A 12,337-nucleotide genomic window follows, 5' to 3' on the forward strand; every position below is an offset into this window, starting at 1 on the left:
GGTGTATTGAGTTGCCTGGAGACTCTACTGGCATCTCACTCCTAACTTTTGCTAATTATTTAGCAAAACCTGAGTGCACTACTTCCAAAATACATACAGAATTTGACCACTGATTTCCTTGTAGTCCAGATTAACATCATTTCTCTCAACTGCATTATTTTACTTTAATTAATTTCATAGTAGAATTTTGACTGGTCTTTGTGCATCTGCCCTTATAAACCACCTTTGCCCTAGTATTTTTGAGACTGAGCAGCCTGAATGATCCAGTTAAAATGCTTTCAGATGATGTAACATTCTGCTGAAAATTTGCCAAGGATTTCCTAAATCCCTCACAGGAAAAACTAAATTTCTTATAATGCATACATGGCCCTGCCTAATCTGTGACCCTACTCCTCCTCACCTCTACCCTTTACTTCTCTAACCTCAACTCCTTTTACTTATTTAAGTTCAGACTACTCCAGCCACAGTGGTTTCTTTGTTGTTCCCAACATACTAAGCACATTCCTGTCTCATAGCCTCTGACCTTGTTCCACTCCCCTTTTCTGGAGTGCTTTTCCTATCACAATAATAGAAGCTCTGAGAAGGCAGATGCTTTTGAATGCTTTTTTCCAGGCTAATTTGCAACCCCTGGAACAGGACTTGGTACATGAAGGGATCAGTAAATGTTTATCAAATGAATGAGTAACTATGTAAATAATATTCTCTGCTTTGACCTACCTACCTTTTGAATTGTTGAGTGCAATTTTGGACATGGGACTTCTAACTCCATGGAGAAGAGGTAAAAAGTAGACTGTAACATTTATTAAGAAACTTGGGGATGGAAGATGGAAACAAGAATACAGAACTTAATGTAAAATTGGCCCACCAAAGTTGATTGTTTTATGAAACCACAAAACCCAGTACGTTTCCACAGAAGCCTTTAGTAGGCAGCTTTCTGGCTATGACAAGGTCACCATGTGGCAGCATCAATCCCCATTCTACTCTCAGGGATTTCTAAGGAACAGTACATAACACACAAGGCATACAAGAAATAATCCACTGGGTGAAGAATGGAAGTAGCAGAACTTCACTGCACCTATTATTATATCTTCCTTTGAAAATGTATGTTTGTATGTTCTGTGATAGACATATTAGTATACTGACACATGCACACATATATTTGACATGTCAGTCAATAAAATACATAGGAATTTTATTTTGTTTTGCCAACTGCCTTGACTTAATTTAGACGACAGTGCCATAGTGTTCAGGCACAAGAGACCATTGAATTCCCTGTACCTCTTAATAAAGACCCACAACATAAGACCCATTTCCTACTACAAGATGTATTTTCAAATTGGATGATTGGTAAAGAAAATATCCACCCTATTTAGGACAATATTCCCTGTACCAACAGGCTAGCCCTCTGAACACAGCAGCCCAACATCCGTATGAGGGAGATAAAGACCCGAGAAAGGATTATTTCCTTATGAGCTCCCTCTTATCTATTCTATTTGGAGACTGTCTCTCTTCTTTTTTTAAAAAAGATTTCTTTATTTATCTTCAGAGGGGAAGGGAAGGAGAAAAGGAGAGAAATGTCAATGTATGGTTGCCTCTCATGCATGTCCCACTGGGAACTGGCCTGCAACCCAGGCATGTGCCCTGACTGGGAATCAAACCGCGATACTCTGGTTCACAGGCCCATGCTCAATCCACTGAGGTACACCAGCCAGGGCTTTGTCTCTCTTCTTTAGAGTATCTTAATTTAGTCTATTTATCTCTTGCTTAGATTACTACTTCTATGACCCTCTAAATAGTCTCTGTATCTTCACTCCAAACACTATCCAAACAATTATGGGCTCGAGTTGACTTACACCATACCTAGGGAGCTATTGCTGAATATTCTGGAACTATGGGAGGCCTGATGTCAGAAATAGGAATATTGGCCCTGGTTGATGTAGCTCAGTGGATTGATCATGGGCCTGCAAACTAAAGGGTCACTGGTTTGATTCCCAGTCAGGCTACATGCCTGGGTTTGAGTCTGGGTCCCCAGCAGAGGGCACTAGAGAGGCAACCACACATTGATGTTTCTCTCCCTCTCTTTCTCCTTCCCTTGCCCTCTCTCTAAAAATAAATAAATAAATAAATTTTAGAAAAATTTAAAAAGAAAGAAATAGGAATCTTTACATGATAAAAATGAATAAGAACTACAAATCAAGGCTTGTTTTCAATACCCTGTAATACTCCTATTTTCAGAAATAAAGAAAACAGGACATAAAAGTTTAGAAGAATAATTAACATCAACTCTTAGATGATAAAAGCAAGATTTATGAAGGAAACAAACTTCTAAATGAATATGACAGGGAAGTTTGTGTGTTTAAATATATGTGTTTTTATCTCACAACTGTTCATGGTTAATTTTTCTCTCTATTCTCAACAGTTCCCTTATTTCTATAATTAACATTAATTTTTTGCAAATTTCGATGAAAATTTAGTATAAGAAAATGATCCTGGAGAAGTACAGAAATAGAAATCTTACAAACCTAAAGATCATCTCTTTTGTTGAAATAGTTTCTTTGAATTAATTGAAAATAGATTATATCTTTTCCAAATTAAGCAATATATTCTCACTATGCCATATACATTTTACAAAGACTAGAATTAGGTCTAATTGTGAACATTGAAGATTAACAATAGCAATTTTACAAGATAATTTTTCAACATCAAAATTATTACTTTTAAGTTCTAATTTAAAACAGTGAGTTCTCCAAGTACACTTATTTATTCATTCATTCATTCATTCATTCATTCATTCATTCATCAAAAGTGAATTGAAAGGGGTCCTTAGTTCACTGTTGGTGGGATTGCAGACTGGTACAACCATTATGGAAAACAGTATGGAATTTTCTCAGAAAAATAAAAATCGACCTGCCTTTTGACCCAGCAATTCCACTGCTGGGATTATATCCTAAGAATCCTAAAACATCAATATCAAAGAACCTATGCACCACAATGTTCATAGCAGCACAATTTACAATAGCCAAGAGTTGGAAGCAACCTAGGTGCCCATCAGTAAATGAATGGATCCAAAAATTGTGGTACATATACACAATGGAATTCTATGCCGCAGAGAGAAAGAAGGAGCTACTACCCTTTGCAACAACATGGATGGAACTGGAAAGCATTATGCTGAGTGAAATAAGCCAGGGGTTGAAAGACAAATACCATATGATCTCACCTTTAACAGGAAGCTAAACAACAAAACAAACAAGCAAGCAGAAAAAAAAAAAAAAAACAAAGACACTGAAATAGAGAACAAGGGGATAGTGACCAGAAGGGAGAAGGAAGGGAAGTTAAGGGGAAAATGGGGGAGGGATTTGGAGGAACAAATAGGAAGGACACAGGGACGAGAACTAAGGGGGGTGGAAATGGGAGGGAGGTGGGGAGCAAGGGGCGGGGGAGGCTGGGATGGGAAAAATAGACAAAAAACTGTACTTGAAAAATAACTAAATAAAATTAATAAAAAAAAAGTGAATTGAGCTTCTAATCTCTTGTTTGCCTTGCTTCCCCCACCTGATTCAGGCCTGAAACAATGCTGAAAGGAGGTGCAGCCCTGTGCCGGAATGGGTAGTTCCTGGCAGTGAAGGGGGGTGGTGGTGATCAGGCCTGTGAAAGAATACATAAAATCCTGTGAAACGTGCTTTGCTAAAAATGTCTTCAATTTAAATGTTATGGGTCCAAGCACAAAATAAGTTTGTTTCCCCGGGTTTTATAGCCGATTGGTGTCACCCTATTTACCAGGTCCTGACTCAAAAGGACCCCTGTCATCCCAGGAATGTTATTTGTAAACCATACCTCCTTTCTTTGATGTGTATCCCTATGCAAGCTAAATTCAATAAAAGTTCATTGAGAGAGAGGCTCGAGACCCTTCTCCTCTAAGAGATTGGCTGGCCTTTTCTCCCCAAGCAGTTCATGCCTTGGTAGACTTATTGTCATATGAGGTGGCCAGGAGGGCTCTGCTAGATGGAGCCCCCCACAATGCTCCCTAGATCAATCCATGGTGTTGTGAAAGGTAGGAGTTCCTTCTTTATTTCTGGTTCATTGTATTCCATTGTGTAAATGTACCACAGATTTTTGAACCACTCATTTACTGATGGGCACCTAGGTTGTTCCAGCACTTGGCTATCGTAAACGCACTGCTATGAACATGGGGGTGAATAGGTTCCTTAGAATTCATGTTTCAGGATTCTTAGTGTATAATCCCAGCAGTGGAATTGCTAGGTCAAAAGGCAGTTCCATTTTTTGATTTCTGAGGAGAGTCCATACTGTTTTCCATAGTGGCTGCCCCAGTCTGTATTCTCACCAACAGTGAGCTAGGGTTCCCTTTTCTTCACAATCTTGCCAACACTTATTGTTTGTTAATTTCTTAATAACAGCCATTCTGACTGGTGTGGGGTGGTAACTTTGTCATTTCAATTTGCATCTCTGATGCTAATGATATTGAGCATCCTTTCATATGCCTATGGGTCCTCTGTATGTCCTCCTTGGGGAAGTGTCCGTTCAGGTCCTTTGCCCATTTTTTAATTGGATTGTTTGTCTTCCTGGTGTGAAGTCCTGAATACTTTTTATGTATATTGGAGATCAAACCCTTGTTGGAAGTATCATTGCTCTTTCAGTTCACACCGAAGTGCTCAGATATTGTTTCTAGACCATTCTCCCAATTTAGTCAGAACTCTGTGTGGAGCCCGAATCATCACCCAGACCTTCATGCTACATTCTCACTGACAACTTCATGACAGCACATGAAGTCAGGGCTGGGGTTTGAGTGAAGCAAGTGAGACACTTAAGGTGCAAATCTAAGAACTGCTAATAGAAACCAACTTAAACCATCAGATTCAAATAGTATTGCAGTGAGGGATCAGTCTACTTTCTCTACTCCCAGATAGTCTCCCAAGAGCTATGTCTTTTGTAGTCGCCTGAATTGGGTATGCTATGTCATCCTTCCCCAGAGTAGTGGGGAACTGTTATCCTAGATTCCCACTGTGCTAATGCTGGCCACTGAAGTCATGTGAGACAGCAAAAGTCTCCAATGTGACTCCTGTCTCCACCTCAATTTTAGCAAAGGCTGCCATACTTTTCAGGTTTAATAGGTTTCTATGACTGTAAAAAACCTAAGTCTCTCAAACAGTGTTCATTCAAGTCCATCTATGAATAAGTATAAAAGTTAGTTTCAATTTCAACCACAACTGGGGATCAAAAGGGAGACTGAGCATTACGCTCATAAAGATCATCTGGTTCGGAATCTGTGTGGATAGTGAAGGAATAGTTTTCACATCACTCCTGACCGCTATTAGCTCTCTCCTATTAGTATGATTGGACACTATTAACAGAGACACTAATTTTTATATGCAAACACAGATAAATCATTTAATAACTTATAATATATAAGACTTTAGTTATAAATGATGTAGCAGATGCACAAGTCATTAAATTACAAATCACAAACAATAGGCCACCTAAGAAACAATATTGGAACTTAAAACATTTTTTGAAAACTGAATAACTTTGAAACCTTAGGAACTATGTAAAAACAAACCAGATTGAGACATCAAAACACTTTATTAAAATAAAAAAATTAACTTTAAAGATAAATAAAATTCATTGAAAAAAGTTAGCTGTCATTCTGACATAATTCAGACCATTTATTTTTAAATGTTACATAAGCTATATTGTAGCACTCTGACAACTTACATGCTTATGAGCGTTCCTCTTTGTAAAGCTCAATTTATTATAATCTACGACTTTCCTGATATGAGGCAAATTAGATGAAACATAAGATATTTTGCATATTTTGATATATCAAAAAGAAAAATCTTATTTTTCTGACTGTAGACCCTCCACACACACACACACACACACACACACACACACACACACACAGTTTTGCATACATAATGTGTCACATTCCCCAGCGATCTCTCCCATCTTCTCCACTCCTAAAATATTTCCCTTTTGATATATTTCAAATGTAAAAATAACCTGGCACTGTGTCCATCATATAGTGTTTTTAAAGCCAGTATATGGGGAAAATAATACTTAAAAATGATTATAGTATAATTGATAATTACCCTGATGAGAAGAAAGTCATATCATATAGTTGAAAGAACACTAGACTGTAAAGAATAGGATGGAATTTTGATCCTAGTTTAACAATACCTAACCTGTGCCAATTCTGGCAGGCAATACTTCTATCAAATAATTGAATGTTTAATAAAGAAATGTACATAAAAATATAGAAGTAAAGAATGTAACAGAAATATCAATATAAAAATTGAATGTTTAAAAAAATTAATGCTAAACCAAGAAAAGATGTCTTGAAGAATAGTTTTCAAGTCCTTCATTCAGCAGATTATGGCAGGAGGCACAGATGGGTATAGTGTTGGCTAATGATAGAGAACTGCTGAAGTTCCACTTTGCCTTTATCATTCATGTTATGCAACTTACATAGACTCTGCAATCTTAATACAAAATAAAGGCTGGTAAAATTCACTACAAATTATAACCAACTTAAAACAGTTAAAAAAATTTTTTTTTAATTTTTTTTATAGGGGAAGGGAAGGAGAGAGGGAGAGAAACATCAATGTATGGTTGCCTCTGGTGAGTCCCCTGCTGGGAACTGGCCTGCAACCCAGGCATGTGCCCTGACTGGAAATCGAACCACGATCGTGTGGTTCACAGGCCCATGCTCAATCCACTGAGCTACACCAGCCAGGGCAAAAAGACAGTTTTTAATTATTTTAAATGAATCCAAGACCCACACATTATATCCTGGAGTACTAAAAGGATTTCATGGAATAATTCATGACCCTGAGCAGTAAATCTCTGAGTCAAGGTAATTTGGTTGAGGTACTATAGACCAATACAAGCTTCCTAAGAACAAGAGTTTATCAGTATCATTCCTTGATCTGTCCACAGTTTGGAATACAGCACCTAACATGGCTTGACAAACATCCCTGACAAGATTCCAAAATTGGGGTTTGGGTTTTTTTTTCCCTTTTTTTAAGTTTGTAGATACAGAAAAGTAAGCAATGAAAACAGGGGACAGCATGAATTCAAAAAGACCAACTATGCTCATGTCACAGAGTTTCTCCTTCGTAGAGAGGAATGAATATCTTATCAAAGCTTTTGACTAAATTTCAAATGAATAATCTCTATAAACAAGGTGGAGAATAAAAAGTAAATACCTTGCATTTAAATGAATTTGTAGCTGGCAAAATAATAATTCTGTGCTCTTTAATGGAACAGTATCAACTTGGATGGAGATAGCTCTGCCTTAACAATTTTTTGTGTTACCTGTACACAGAAATACATTTATCAAATTTTCCCATGACTGAAAACTGAGCATAATAGCCTAAGCTTTTTTAAAAATCCCAAAATTAGTAAAATTTCAAATCAGTAAATTTACAAAATGAAGTAATAACTATGCAAGTTCAGAACAGTCTGTTTCAATGTGACTTTTGAGTTTTCATTTTCCCACTCCATGAGTATATGATTGACATAAAACAAATTTTATCTTATTTTACATTTATTAATATGTAATATTATTATACATACCTTGAAATCCTCTTAATTTATACAATCCACTTATACACAGATTTATAAGTAGGACTCTGAAAAACTAAGGTGACAATACCCACATTTGTAACATTTTTGCGTTAGCCTTTGAGTATCTAGGAATAGCAGTTTTATATCCCCAAATCAAATCATACCAAGTTTTAAATACAGTGTAATTTCATTTCTTACAATGCCATAAGACATTATTTTTGTCCTAAAGGTAATGATAGTGAGGCATAGTCAGAGATTCATCCAGGCATGTGACAAATGCTTCTTTCAATAATTTCACCACACTTACCGTACTTTACTATTTAGTGAGGTTTTTTTTTTTTCCCCTGCCAATCCTAGATCCGCTGAACCACCACAGTAAGGCCTAATAGTCTGTCCAGAAAGTATCCAGCCATGTACTATGAAAATGTTGATGTTTATTGAAGATACAAGAAACATTATACATATGACAATGATGCCTCAGTTCCCTTCAAAGTAGGCACCTTGGGGCCTTACACAGTTCTCCCAATCACCATCAGCTGCCCTGTCATATTTTTCTGGATCTCATCCATGGTCTGAAATCTCTCCTTTCAAAGGTGATTTTAATTTTGGGAAAGGTCAGAAGTCACAGGGTTCCAAATCTGGACTGTTAAGGAAGATGAGTCACCTGGGTGATTTTATGTTTCGCCAAAAAAATCTGCATAACGTGATGCATGAGCAGGTATGTGGTCATGATGAAGCTGCCTAACACTTACTTGTCCATAGGCGCAGGCTTCTGAATCATCCAAATAATTTCTGCAGAGGAATGTTCAAGCTTAATGCAAAATCTGATGCAGGTTTCTTGCTCTACTTGCTCATTTTGAATGCCACAGTACACATGCTCACTCATAGGCATCTACTGCCCCCACTGACTAGTATGGTAAAGTTGTCATTGTTCACACATACACATTCTAGGCTACTCTCCTTGGCTGCTGAGTTACAATGATGTCACACAAACTGTTCCCGTTATATTAACAACGGTTGGACTTTTTCCAGACAGACCTAGTATTGAAAGTATCTCAGGTAATTATAACAAAAGTGGTCCACAGTGGAGCTTTGGGAATGGCCTTCGATCACCTAAGTACTTTTTTCAACTAGGCTTCTTCTAATAGATACTTGTTTAAGAGCAGATATTTTGAGAGTATACTCCCTGCCATTAGGCTATTTTATAAAAGGAGTACAAAGCCCCAAATTAGATACCTGTTACAAGTGACCTCTTAAGAGTAAGGTACCTAACCCTGTTAACCCTCAATGTTCCCATGTGTAAAATGGTCACTGGTGTAAGCACTCAACATCTTTCTTACCTGGCACATGGAATGCACTCAATAAACACTACTTACCAATTTTGAAGGTGAAGGCCCAGAATATACTATATTGCCAGTTAAGGATTGATTTATAACTTTACACAAGTAGTTTCACATGCCGTTATGAAAAGACTGTATATTTCTTGTCCACATAGGGAATCTTTTGTTACATATCTGAGAAAAATATTGATATAGCCTATAATTGCAATAAATACTACTTAGCACTTTTTATCGTACTTAAGTCTCACATATAAAAATTTCAAATTTTATAAAGATGTTAAACAGGACATTTAAGTAAAGCAAATATTAATAAGTTTATTTTTAATATCTTACTCTTCTGCCATCAAGATTTGTAACATTTAAACTCAACTATCAGCATGTAAGGTCATTTAACTTATCAAAGTGCTTTAACTGTGTGTTAAACTATTATTTTTAGATAACATTTTTTCAGTTAAAAAAGAAACAAATTGTCCTTTCTGCAGTCAATTGCCTTTTACAAAAATTTTAGTGAAAATATGTTGCCAAAAAAAATTTGATTCATTACAAGCTGGGTTTAGATAGTACCTGAGAACAAAGCACAGAGGTAATTATAGGTTAAAATAGTTTCTGAGTCTCTTGATAAGAAACTGATTCCAGAGTAAAAGTCTAAGGAATATAAAAAACTTGACACTGTGTATTAATCATGATACCACTTATAGTTATGGTTCCCTTCCAGTGCTCTTGCAAAGATACCCAACCTGAATTGGTTATAAGCTAAAAAACCTACTATGTGTACTCAGGAATAAAGAACTGCATATACCATTTGGTACATTTTTCATTAATTTCCTCTATCAACCGTTAAGACAAACAATTCATACTTTGGGAATGACTTTCCTGACATCAGGAAAATTCAACTTTGTAAGGCATGTTAGATTTCAAAAGGATCCATCATATTAGAAATGCATTACTGTGACAGAGGGACCTAATTTGTTTACTGGTTTATGTATAATTTATGACTTTGGACTTTATTTGTACTGTTAGAATACATTTCACTTAGCCATCAAGTTCTCATCTTTATTTCTGAAATTATTTACCAGCTTAAAACACCATTATTTATTAATAGTCCCTAACTGAACTTGCCTGTTTTGCTCACTTTATATCACTAATTACAACATCATATACTACAACAGCTACTTATGAATAGCCAATACCAGCTAACCTTCCTCTAGTCCTCCCAGAGACAGCCCTGAACATCAGAAAACCCAAATTATTCTGGGTGATGTAACTTGATGACCAATAAAGAAAAGTTCATTTGACTCCTTAACCAGTCTTTGTTTCTGTGAAAGTGATTTTCTTCTAGATGTCTTATTTATGGATCAAAGAACGAGTCTCTAATAAAACTTTAAATGTTAAAAATTACAAGTAACTCCATCTCTAAATTAAAGGAATCCATTCTAGAAGCCCTTCTCAGAATTTATATTCTTGAGCTTGTATTGTTTAAACCAAGGGTCAGCCAACTATGGTCTGTGGGCAGAATCCAGCCTGCCAGTTTCTGGTAATTGGAAATGAAGGTTCATTAGAACACAGCCACGCCTATTCATTTATGTAGTGTTTGTGGCTGTTTTCATGCTACAACGCAGTGAGTAGCTGCAACAGGGATCATACGGCCCTCAGAGCTTAAAATATTTACAAACTGCATCTTTACAAAAAAAGTTTGCCAACACCTATTTTAAACACTTCCACTGAAAAGAAAAAAAAACACTATTAAAAATAATTTTGAATTACAAGAACGTAAATATTTTCTCACTTTCTTCTCATCACTTTGGCCTACGCAAGTTGATGAGAATTTACGTGAAACAGCCTGGATATCTAAACACTACTTATAACATTATTCCTATGGATTCTTTAAAAAGTAAAATCAACCAATTGTACAAAAGAGTTTAGAAAAAATCCTATTTGTAGATGAGGGACATTATCTACTGACTTGACTTACTCAAACAATCAACCAAAGAATAGAGCTGAAATGTTCTAAGAGACCATGTTTATTTCTTTTGAAATCAGGTTTATGGAACAGTTGCTGACAATAACAGTAAGCACTAGTTCAATACAAACAAAGGTTTCTTTACTCGTATTTATAAACAATTTTTAAAATTCCTTTAATATTAGTAATTTCACAATTCTTAAAATTTAGGGTTAAGATGGCTTTTAACACTATTACGAAATCAATTTTTTCAGGTAACATACCACTTTGTTATAGCATTTTTCCTTTTCTCAATCAAACACATTTGACCTACAACCCCCAAGGAAGTGTGATAGATGTGAATGGTTCAGAAAATTGTGGAAGGTTAAGACCGTGGGAGCGACTACTTCGTGAGTCCCCCCGGTGCCACGGACACACGTGAATGAATATGAATATGGCCTAGACAAGATGAGATCTGTTTAGGGGAGGAAAAGGGGCTGTGGCCAGTTTCTCAGGGGAGACAAAGGCCAGCAGCGGCCAGTTTCTCCAAGGAGAAAAAGGCCCCGAGCACCCTCTTCCATGGCCTTTTATTGGGCTGTAATACACAGGAATACAGGGCGGCAAGGATCAAATAGTAGATAACATTTCAAAGAGATCTGAGGACTTTAGAGTCTGAGTCAGTGTCTGTCAGGAAGAAAGTTGCAGAAACTTTGGGAGACATACTCACTTCCTCTCGGACCCTTATCTTATGAATGGAAGCACTCTTAGCAGAGCAGATTTCCCAGGTTTATCAGGAAGTCTTTGTGATACCAGATTTTTTCCCCAGGACACACTCTAGCAAGGCAAGGAGCTGCACCTCTCCCCAACAGGTATTCAGTCTTAAGGGGATTAGAGCCAGGAAGCACTTCTCCCAGAGGACATGGGGACTCAGGCTTTGTCAAAACAGGAGGGGGGGGAGTCCATTGCTTTGTTGCAGCCCCCCCCCCCCCCAGTCCTTCCATGAAGGCTTCCCAGGTGATTGAGTCTGGCTTAGGTTGCCCCCCCCCCCCCCGCTGTGAGGGGCCTTACCAGTCATTGACTTTCATTGACTTCTGACCAAGCTTTGGGGGCAGGGAGAGGAACTGAGGCAGCGTTTGCTACCAGAGACAAGCTTTGTCTCCTGCCGCTGACATTCCAAAGGTTGTCCCTCGCCCTCAGCCACAAGGGGTAGAGATACAATTCCTAAAACAAGACAGAGCGGTCTACAACATAAGACCTTCTTCTTTCTTAAAAATCACAGAAACAAAAACATGTACCCTGCACTACATATAGTATTTGCATGCTTGTTTTCTATAGCACACACATTTCTCTTTTCAACTAGTTTTCCATAAATATTAAAATATCAGAAATTTTTTTTTTCCTACAAGTTCTCAAAATAATCATTAGATTTTCACAATATTTACTAGAAAAATAAAGTCAAGCTACCAAACCTATG

Source organism: Artibeus jamaicensis, unplaced genomic scaffold, assembly GCF_021234435.1.
Source record: "Artibeus jamaicensis isolate MK-2021 breed Jamaican fruit bat unplaced genomic scaffold, CSHL_Jam_final contig_311, whole genome shotgun sequence".
In the NCBI taxonomy this organism is placed as follows: domain Eukaryota; kingdom Metazoa; phylum Chordata; class Mammalia; order Chiroptera; family Phyllostomidae; genus Artibeus; species Artibeus jamaicensis.